Genomic DNA, 9,628 nt, shown 5'->3' with positions numbered 1-9,628 from the left:
CCGAGTCTTGTCTGTTTACAGAGCTGTGAGGTGCCTTTCCTGCTTTATCCACCCTTCCTGCTTCCTTCTCTTTCTGCTTATTAATACGGACGCAGGTGAGTATGATTATTTCGCAAGATAAATGAACTTGAAATATTATTAATACGTAATATATATATTTATCTCTCTCATATCGTATATAGTATTTACATTGTTACGTTCCTTTAAATTTGATATCTGCAACATTTATTGTACATTTAAATAATATAGCTTTAGTACAGAGATATTCACAAATAAATATATATATATTTTTTACAAGAAATATACTTATTCCTATATTAGTAGCGTTTTAATATATGGGAGATTTCTTATATATTGAATATAGCTTATATAGATATATTTATTTAATGAGATTAATATATATACATATATATATATATATATATATATATACACATAATTAAATAATACAACAGAAATTCGCATGGTCATAATCGCTTCGAGTTTTGCTTGTTTCGCACGTGAGCGTTACTACGCCTTAAGAATTCTTAAGTTTCCTAAGTTTTGTGGCAATACGATATAGCTGTACTGCGTCTTAACCCACTTACTAGTGCATTACACTTCGTGCATGAAGAACTATCGAACGTATCATGGTATCAACGTCAATAAACGGAAGAAGTGTGTCTTCCGTTCAACTATTTCCGCAAAGATGATATATAGTTACGGCAACTAACGTTCTGCAAAGTTATCTATTATTTTTTCTATATAATTCTTATATGATGTACGTAGTATAATCTAATGCGGTGACTTATAACATGCATTAATTTTTCCAGAAACTATAATTTTTGTGCAATATAAATGTTTCCTCTCATATAGCTCTTTTCTTAGAATTATAATCCGTTATATTCTCTCTTCTCATAAGTTTGTGTTCTACATTCTGTTCGGCGTTAACTGCAACACCTGCTTATACGTGAGATAAGTGACGCATTATCGTCGCGCTCGGCGCCCCGAATAATGTTCCTCGAATGTCCTGATTACGATTATCATACGCGAGATGCGATCCTGCGCGTGTTTCTCGAGCTCCTCCCATTCCCGGGAACGCGAGCGTGAGTCGGGCTCCCTAAACTAATTCTTCAATTAAGCTAATTCCTCCGTCAAGGCTGCGGACACTAATAATCGCTCGAGGCAGACGCTCGACGCTCACCAAGACGACGTTTGAATTACACGCCGAATCGTCGTCGGTTTCTCAAGAAAGTTGCTATTCGAGACGCGCGCCGCAATCTGCAGACATAAATACTAGTAAATACGGCAGATTCGATCGACGAAGAGTAAGTATCCACTGAAGCGCTCCTCTCGCACTTCAGGCAGTTGAACGAAGAAAACGATATATACGTCTCGTTTCTGCTCATGATTTTCTTTCTCTCCGTCAAGATACTCGGCTGGTCTTTGCGTGAAAGATAGGATATGTTTGAGTACGAGAAGCGGATGCTTCTTTTCCATTTCTTTAACGTGGCGTTTACAGAAGACTTTGCGTTCCCGATACACGAAGCGGAACGTTTGCTGAAGCCTTTTGCGTCTTTTTTTAGCTTCTCTGTCTCACTTTCATTATGAGGCACTTCGTTAGTATCGTGTAGCTTACTCAGGATAAAGAGAGGAAGCTTGTTGTGTGTAACGCGGTATCGTTGCAACTCGATCTTCGCAACGCCGCTACGTGTGCAGGCACTTTTAGAAAATGCAAGTAGAAAATATAAGCTCCTCGTGGCTTCTTTATTTATATACTCTTAAAAATGTCATTCACGCGTGTTGCATTTTCATATAATGAGGTGATTTTTATTTAGTAAAAAACATAAACTAAGACGTTAAAGAATATTAAATTTAATAGTTAAAAAGAGGAATGCTGTCTCGTTATGTTCAATGAAACGTTATATAATAATCATGTAGTGCAATTATATTAGAGAATCAAGACACTCGGTAATAGTTTTCTTATATATATGTTTTCGAGATTTCTTATGATTTACCTTCTGTGCTTCGAGCTACAAACCCTTGATTGGAACATGAGATGCAGTCCTCATTTTAAAGAGGCTCCAATATTTTACTGAACATGACGTTTACTTTTCTGATATCTTCTTGCTTCTTGCACATGTGTTTTATGACGTGCAATCAGCCATTCAAAGCAGTCAAGTTCGATTATATATTATTGTCTCATTGCATTTTACAGATGGTTTATCATTTCACATGTGGTTTTCTTACGGTTTCCACACGCGCCTGTGTGGAGTCCCACGTGTATGTACAAAATATAAAAATATGTTTTTCCAGATTCTAATCTAATTCAAAACAGATTAAATATAGCGATTATTAAGTACTTAAAATGTACAATTAAATGTACAAACATGGATTTTGCTTATTGATAAGATTTCTATGGATTGTAATTAATTTAATATCTTATTAGATCAAATTCTTTCTCTCTTTTGCCAAGATGATGATAATATACTTCTGCTTGCATAAAGACGTAATGTTATTTATATACGTATATAATAAGTAGGTAAGTAAAAATACAACCGCGTACATGATACACAATCAAATTACGAGGGAAACGTCGTAATAGATCAGGAGTGGATCTTGATTGCCCATAATATTATTTTTAGTGAATTTTGCGTATCAAGGCAAAGAATGGTATACAAAATTTACTAAAAATAATATTACAGGCAATCAAGATCCAGTCCTGACCGATTACGGCGTCCCTTGTAATTTGGTTATTTATATATTTATGTATATTAAGTATTTATGTAATCTCATATGTAATTTCCTCGCAAGAGTCTCGTAAAATTGTCCTTACAAAGTCCTGTATTACTTGCCCAGGAAAAAATGGAGGAGATCTGACCATGTCTGATTTGATAAAATGAGATACAACGAGATCTGAAATTCAAGTAAAGTCAGATCTGATTGGATACAATTTTATCTCGCCAGATCTGCATGGCCATATTTAATTACATGCAGCCAGATATGCTGAACTATAATCCGATCTCACCAGATCTGACCATTGCTGCCGTTTGATATTGAATCGCAGATCCAATCGGATCTCTTCCGATCTAATCGGACATTATCTGATTGCTTCAGATCTCCTGAAGTACGAGCAGACATTATGCCTCAGATCTTGTCGGATCTGAGCAGACCTAGCCAGACATATCTTGATCTCACCAGATAAGACCAATCTTGGTTTACAAAGTTGTGTTGCTGATCCAATCAGATCTCTTCCAATCTTGCTGGATCTGAGCAGACCTAGTCAGACATATCTTGATCTCACCAGATAAGACCAATCTTGGCTTACAAAGTTGTGTTGCTGATTCAATCAGATCTCTTCCGATCTTGCCGGATCTGAGCAGACCTAGTCAGACATATCTTGATCTCACCAGATAAGTCCAATCTTGGCTTACAAAGTTGTGTTGCTGATCCAATCAGATCTCTTCCGATCTTGCCGGATCTGAGCAGATCTCGCCAGTATAGAACTTATAAAAATTTCGTTCTCAAATCGTCCATTATTAATTTTTACACCCAATGTTGGACATTATTATATCAAATATAATATTAGCTCTGTAAAGGGGAAGCTTTTAAATGATTTTTGGTCAAAAAATCAATTAATTTTTATATTAAAAACAGTTTTCTCAATTTTGAAACATTAACATTATATATAATAAATATAATCTCTGCCAATTTAATAATATAATTGTTAATTTTGACACCATATTTAGAATTTATTATAAATATTTCATTAAAAAAGTACCGTGCAAAATTAATTAATAATAGATAAATATAAAAGATTAATGTGTATATGTATATATAAAACAAATCTTTTAAATTATTTTGCAAACATACCTTATAATTTAAACTGATAAAATAATAGAATTACATATAAACTTATATAGTCATATAAGATTATATATAATCAGATCATAATGTTGCATCTCAAAGTATTCGATAGATGGCATCCGACGGAATCTGATTCTCGTATTTAAAATTTGATGAACAGTGGTATAAGAACGGTATCAGACACGGCAGTGTCGTGCTAAGTTGCGCCAAGTTATGTAAATCGTGGAACGGCACAACTTTTGTATCGTGGAGTCCACTTTTATAATAAAGTGGCACATTTAAAAAATAACATTTGAAAACAACAATTTTCTGCAGTGGATGGACACCGGATCGGATCAGATCTACTCATGTCTGATTGGATCTCTGACTCTATCCTCTAGGATCGGATCAGATCTATTCATGTCTGATTGGATCTGATCAGATAGGGCCAATATTTTGATCAAACCAGATCTGAGTGGATTGGATTCTGATGAGATTTGTTCAGATCTCTTCCATTTTTTCCCGGGTGGTTTGGTAGTTTCACGTGCGTCATTGCTTTATTTCACGATCGCTGCATGGTGATTCGAATCGATTCAAATTCTAAAGGTCATTCGAGAACGCAAGAACATTGACATTTCATATAATGAATGCGTCTCGTACGATATATCTCGTTCAGAGTTTGCAATAATTTTGTTTTCCCTTTTCTGGCCGCAGAAATCTCGATTCTGTAGGTTTTTGAACTATTGTGATGTTTTTCGCTAATTTGTATATTGGATGTATGTACAATTTGTCTTTTTGTTTTGAAGTTTTTGAAATTGCGTAATTAAATAGCGCCTCAAGTGGAACAAATTATACAACATATTAATAACATATAACTATATTATATATAATAACACATAATATATTATATATAATAACATATAATTATATAACATAATAATTTAATGCGACTCAAATTTAGTGATTGAAAAGTCCACGTCACGTTGCAAAAATTTCTAGGTTTTTCCTGTCTTTCCACATTTTTTCAACACAATTTAGAAGCATGTTTAAAGCAATGTCATAACTATTTATCTTGTCAATTAATCTCGACTTTTTGCATTTACTTTCGGTGCATCTAAACTTTTGATCAGTATTGTGTATAAATGTAACAATTAGCGGTTCAAATAAAATCGTATAATTTTGTCTGAAGTTTTCAAAGTTGTCATAATTATGAATATATTCTTTTTAATTGCATTTTATATATATTTGCTTTTTTCCTTTTTTCTTTTTCCAAAGCGCAAACATATATTTATGTTATTTTAAGTACAAACAATGTAAATAAAAGACTGTAACGAAACAGAATAGTGCTGAAATGAAAATTAACCGAACGATTAGAAATAATTTAACAAATAAACCTGTTCTACAAATATGGATCAACAGGGTTATGTATTTATACACATATTTATTAAACATTTATTTATTACGGATGGTATATATTTCAGTTGAAAATAGCTAATATTGCCTTTGAATATATATCTCTCTAATTTATTTACAAGACTAACCCGCGAAATTAGTTGGTTTGTCAACAGGAATTCCGGCATGTGGTCGTTATGAGGGCAACGATAATGAAGTATTTAATCGCGGGCTACCTACGTAACCCTTACTTATAACACCTGAAATTCTACTAAAGCATCGCACATATGTGTGCGTACAACAATTTTGCTCAATTAAGAATACTAGAATACTAATTAGAAGGTTCTCCAAAGGAGCTGTGTAAGAGAGTTGACACTTTTTTCCGTATTGGCATAGTCCAATACGGCATTATTTATAAATTATTTTCTGCATGGTGCAAACGTACTCATTTCATCGAGATTTTATTTCAAATATAAACGCTCTTTAAACGTTTACATTCTTCGAACGAATGTGCCGTTGCAAAATATAATTACCGCGATGAAGTTGTTTGTCCATCCGCTGAAACATTGACGTGTGCTGGGAACTAAAACGAGAACTGGGTTCCTGCTTGCTAAATAAATTAAAGCGCACGGTCGTGGTTGAAACAAAATGTCACAATGTTGGCTATAATATAGATTAAAGTATTTATTCTCTGAATCTTTCAATTGTCTCTATTTTGAACCAGAATATTTTGAGCACTGTACGACTTTTTATTGTAAGAATTATGGACTCTATCGCGGCTCATAAATCTTATGAATGTTGTTGAACCGGTTTGCAACGTGTGTACATCCTTGATTTGCATCGTCATTCTTACGTAACGCTCAAATCCAAGCTAATCCAAGAGACTTGTGTCCGCGTGAGAAAAAATTGATCGAAGGTCGAAATGGTGTTTCAAAAATTTCTATTTATACCTCGCCGAACTTTCTGGTTTTTTTTTTAACTTTCGCATCGTTAGCTTGATTTCAGATTTTGCTCGTCATTTATGTTTGTTTTCTTCTTCCTTTACATCCATTATTTTATCGCTATCGTTTAACTCACTTTCGCATCGTTAGCTTGATTTCAGATTTTGTTCGTCATGTATATTTGTTTTCTTTTTCCTTTATTGCATTATTTTCTTTTGATATTTTACTCACAATTTGCATTTTTTTAAATTATTTTTATTTTTCTACATAATTACTTTATTTATTTAGTTTTATTATCGTATTAATTATTCAAATATGCACTCTTTATATCAAAACTTATAAATAAAGTAAAAAATACTATGGTTTCCACTTTTGCTCAGAGACTTAATTCACCGCGTACATTTTATCGTGTACATAATGATATAACAATCATTTTATGTAATGCGGTAATGTCAACAATGCTATATTTGACGCATTATATCCGTGTTCTTCCCTCGAGAAATTGCGACTGCAATAATGTTTACTCTGTTAACAGAAACGTAAACAAAAACGCTCACATATAACTCACAGTTTCTTTTGTATCAATCAAGGCGGAGAATAATGACGCGAGGATGTGTTTTAATTTTAACTATAAGAAATATATATATATATATATCGAGTATTTTTAGAGAGCTGGCAAGTTTTCCAGACCGAGCAAAATGCATTTGGTGGAATATAACATATCGAAATTTTTGGCATTACAGCTTTTACGTGTGTATAATGACGAGTAAAATAGAACAAGACAAGAATGCGTGAATTAAAACTTTCTTTCTTTGTTTCTTGATAAAGGATTATAAATAGAACTGCAAACTGAAATTCAGTACGTTTGTAGTGCGGATATATTAAAATTGAATGAATAAATATATAGAATTCATTATTCTAACGTCTAATCGATTCGTGTGGAGTTCCGTGTCACGTAACATTACTCGAAACACAAATCACTGGTTAATGTCTTCGGCCGTATTGGGCCGTACTCCCAAAGGTCACACTGTATACCATTAGTTCGCGTTTCTTTCTTCTCGATTATCGAAAATACGACGTGTGTATCCGCAAAACGCCGCAATTTCCTTTTTTGCCAACGGCTATCATCCTCTAATCTGTTAGATGTGACGTGTCAGGCTTTGGGCAGAGGGTCTTTTTTCATCCTCCGTCGAATTTACGTCCGCGTTTTAAAAACAAAGTGATATACCGCCGCGAAAAAAAAAACAGGATGGTCGTTATCACGGTATGTGCGTGTGCGCGCGCGCGCGCGCGCGCGGTCGGGGCCCACACTCGTCACTTTATCGGAATACGGGATTTTCTACGGGACGATGGCTCGTAAACCGTATGTGGGTCACTGGATAGAGTGTCCGGCGTTATTCGGCTAGATCCATCGGGTCAACAATAGGTGCGAGCGGTCCCCTCCGGAAGATGAACAGATAATCCCGTAAACCCGGCGGAATGCAAATTGAAAACCGGCGGCAAAGAGAAAATGCAATTACGATCCGGGAGTCTTTCACAATCGGTGCATCTGCCACGCGATCGATTTTGCAATTCCGGCCGATTATCTGTCCCTGGCTCTCGGTCGTCGTGACTTTGAACGACTGCGAGTAATTAACACCCTGCTCCGCCCGAGGTGGCAATTATCGTAACACGCGCGGCATAATTAATGGCAATCATACTTTGCGAAGTGAATTTTCCGCGTGACGACCTCGAACAACGCGGAAGCGCGAAGATAATCGTGAGAGCGTTCTACGGAAATTCAATGTCACGAACGTCTTGCGGAAGTGATACACGCGTTATTTCATCGTAGGAATTTTTCAGCCGCTTGCGTCTCGCATGATCGATACGAACGATGGATCCGTAGATTGCGCGCAAAACATAACAAAAAAAAGCAAAGATCACTGTCCTCTGCTCATCTATTGATAGTATAGATCGCGTTGATCTTTTAATTGAAAACTGATATCTTTATTTAGGCAAGAACGTTAGATTACCCGATAATAATATCTTATCCAATATCTTAACAGTATTTTATCTCTATCTTATCATCCATCGAGTCTATTGTGGTCCTCCCCCCGAACAAGTGCATCTTAATTAGTTGACACACGTCAGCGCAGTGATAAATAAGCTATAGCGTGTGTATTCAACGCAGCATTCCTGAACGTATTGTTGGACTGACCTAAGTCTCTGGCTGTGGCGCATTTTGTCGTCGAGAATTTTTGTTTGAGAGGTAAGCTTGCCAGCGGAGCGGAGGCACAGGTGGGCAACCGGGGAATACTTTGTCAGAGCGGCGGACGGAAGAGTGAGCCGCGACCGCGCGTGGACACTGGTCAATATCTTCGCTGCGGTTCTGCGGCCGTTTTGTTTTATCGTGACATGACGTTAGAGGAGCGCCAGTGACGTCACTGGATCCACTCAGCCGATGGACGAGAGTCACTGAAGCGATAAACGTATTTATTAAGTGTGCTAAGAGGGGGCCTTTGGCGATGCCTGAGGCGTTCTTGCGCTTAATGTTTGTGCCTCATTATTACCCGCGAGCCGCTTTGGTCCATTTTCTCGTCGCTCGACAGCCATCTTCTGCCCTTTGTCTGTCTCTCATATCGAAATCACGTCTTTCTATCTTCCATAATTCTAACAAGGCAACCATATTTCATTTCATCCGGCATATAAAATTAGCAACTTTATATAAGTGTTATTATATATATGTATGTATATGTACAAAACAATGACAGATTATATTACTTTCCTTTGATACGTTATCTTTCTATGATCCTAAAGATGATTAATTAGTGTATAAATATAAGAGATGTAAAAAAGTATACCCGCGATAATCGAACGGTTCATGTGTCAAGTGGTCTGAAATGATGTAACTGATAAGGGTGTGACATAAATGTAACAACAGCAGATAAACTCGCTAGTATAGGTGTACGAAAACGGAAGCGTCGCCGCTGAATTACCTTCAAACTCGCCGCATCGCGATAATATCAAAATTCGGCGTGCTATCTACATCCGGGTGTGATGTGTGGACGAGCGCGATCGCGCTATCTTATTCGAAGCATCGAATACACCGTGGCCTTAAGGAAGCTTCCTCTCCTGTCCGCGAGCGGACTCGCACGAATAATCGCGATGATGTTCTCCGGACAGATAATTTTAGCTCACGCAAATTATTCCGCGATAATTCGCTTATTGCGAACGCTAGATCGGCAAAGTCGCGCTATTCGAGTTTTCTTTTTTGACGGCCTTTCGAACGTAAATCGGAGGAGCGGTCCGACACACTTTAAGGGTTTTTTTTTCTCTACGTCGCGCAATTTTTTATATTACACCAGACACTCGAAGACACTTTGCATCGCGCTCGCCTTTGAAGGCGACTAGTTTTATGCTGGAGCGCACTTCATGTAGGCGTGAAATCACGTGGAGCATAAAATACGAACACGATTTTCCGTGAGAGGAGC

At 36.6% G+C, this 9,628-nt stretch overlaps 1 long non-coding RNA gene and 1 pseudogene across 1 annotated transcript in view; one reads left to right on the top strand and one right to left on the bottom strand.

Moving 5' to 3' along the window:
• LOC139816753 (uncharacterized) overlaps positions 1-9,628 on the top strand; it is a 278,339-nt gene that overhangs the window by 38,879 nt on the left and 229,832 nt on the right. Inside the window, exon 2 of the long non-coding RNA XR_011733076.1 lies at positions 22-95. This is a non-coding gene — a long non-coding RNA (uncharacterized lncRNA). The remainder of the gene's footprint in view (positions 1-21; positions 96-9,628) is intronic.
• On the bottom strand, positions 1,122-3,120 carry LOC139814304 (uncharacterized; annotated as a pseudogene).

This window comes from Temnothorax longispinosus, chromosome 1 (assembly GCF_030848805.1).
Source record: "Temnothorax longispinosus isolate EJ_2023e chromosome 1, Tlon_JGU_v1, whole genome shotgun sequence".
In the NCBI taxonomy this organism is placed as follows: domain Eukaryota; kingdom Metazoa; phylum Arthropoda; class Insecta; order Hymenoptera; family Formicidae; genus Temnothorax; species Temnothorax longispinosus.
The sequence above is the reverse complement of the archived record's forward strand: the minus strand, read 5'-3'. Positions and strand labels throughout refer to the sequence as shown.